The following is a 1996-nucleotide window of genomic DNA, read 5'->3' on the forward strand; positions in this document are numbered from 1 at the left end:
ATCTTCAATTTTCCTCATGTGATTTCTTATTTTTTGCTGGTGTCTAGGCATTTAATTACTTTAATTAGTTTATTCTGAAGGTTGCTTTCACTTCTTTTATCTAGGGTTTTCTTGCTGGATGAATTTGTTGTCTATCTGTTCTTTGACATTCTGTTCAGCTTTATCTGAACCTTTAGCTTAGGTTTTGCTTAACAGAGGAGAATTTTTCAGTTCTTGTTTTCTTGTTTCTTGCCCTGCTTGTGTGGTGGTACCTTTCCCCACCCCACACTTAGGAGGGTCTGCTTAGATATTATAGACCCCAGCCAGATTTTCCCAGATCAAACTGGCCTCCTATCAGGAGGAAAGAGTCACCTGCGTCGGTTTTCCCTGAGCATGGGACCCAGCAGGTTGAAAGACTTTCCTGTGAAGTCTCTGGACTCTGTTTTTCTTATCCTGCCCAGTATGTGGCGCTTGTCTGACTGCAGGTCCCACCAGCATAAGATGATGCGGTACCTTTAACTTTGGCTGGGGGTTTGTTGGAGACAGAGGAGAGGTTGTAGGCTGGTTTTAATGGCTTCAAATTACCAAGCACTGGTGTCTGAATTCCTTGATGGAGGGTTCCACCTGGGTGGGCCTTCACCCCTCCCCTGGGGAAGGCACAAGCTCCAGATAAGCCCCCAAAAGAGCTCACTTCTGCCTATGCCTGGGGCAGTTGCGGCCTGAAAAGTCCTGCTGCTGTATCCAGAGGCAGTCAAGCCTTTGTAGATACACAGCCACAAAAACCTGTTTCCTTCTTTTTTTTCCCCCTTTCTCTGTCAGTCCTGCCCCCTTGGTGCCGGGGCAAAAATGAGCAACCTCCACTTTGATTGGGTTCACCTAAGCTGGGGGCCTATTTTCAGTAGTCAGAATTTGTTAATTAGTTCCACAATTGGCATTTGATTGTGCCCAGTCACTGCTGCTGGTAAAGTCCTTTCCTTTCCCCTCTGGGAAGCGGCCTGTGGGGGAGGGGCGCTGGCCACCACAGCTTTGGGAACTCACGGTTTTGGGGGGTGCTCGCAGCTGGTCCAGCTGGTCCAGACTGGGGTACGCTGTGTGTCCCATCACTATCGTGGCTCTGGGAGCTGTTCTGTACTGTTTCTGGTCATTTAGTAGTTGTTCTGGAGGATGAACTAAAATGTGCACGTTGTTAAGCCGCCATCTTGACCCGTAAGCTGTAGCTTTGATTTTTAAGATGACTGTGTAACCATATAGCTTTTACAATGTGACTGTGTGATTGTGAAAACCTTGTATCTGATGCTCCCTTTATCAGGGTGTGGACAAAATGAGGGCAAAAAAAGAAAAAAATAGGAGAGGGATAAGGGGTATAAAAAAAGGTAAACTGAAATACTAGTGGTCAGTGAGAGGGAGGGACAAGGGATATGGGATGCATGATTTTTCCTTTTTATTTCTTTTTCTGGAGAGAATGCAAATGTTCTACAAGTGATCATGGTGATGAATACACAACGATGTGATATTTTCAGCCATTGATTGTATACTTTATGGACTGTATGTGTGTGAAGGCATCTTAAAACAAAAACAAAAACCTGTGTCCCGCCATTTTTCTGAATTTATTAGTTCAAGTAGCTTTGTCTTAGATTTCTCAGGATTTCCCAAGTATAGGACCATGCCATCTGCAAATAAGGTCTTACTACTTCCTTTACACTTTGGATGCCTTTTATTTCTTTTTCTTGCCTGATTGCTCTAGCTGGAACTTCTAGCACAATGTTGAATAATAGTGGTGACAGTGGGCATCCTTGTCTCATTCCTGATCATTATTTGCTACAATATATAAAACAAAGCACATTTTACTAGATTGTTTTTCAGTTGCAGCTGTCCACTGGCATCCCAAATAAGAAATTTCCACGGACAAAAGCTGCAATTAAATTCACTTAGTGATTAGGTTAGGCTTAGTCTTTCCCTTTTTTCTTTTATTCCGCCCCCCCACCATGTAGATGCACCATATTATTAAAAATATTAA

Source organism: Tamandua tetradactyla, chromosome 14 (assembly GCF_023851605.1).
Source record: "Tamandua tetradactyla isolate mTamTet1 chromosome 14, mTamTet1.pri, whole genome shotgun sequence".
In the NCBI taxonomy this organism is placed as follows: Eukaryota; Metazoa; Chordata; class Mammalia; order Pilosa; family Myrmecophagidae; genus Tamandua; species Tamandua tetradactyla.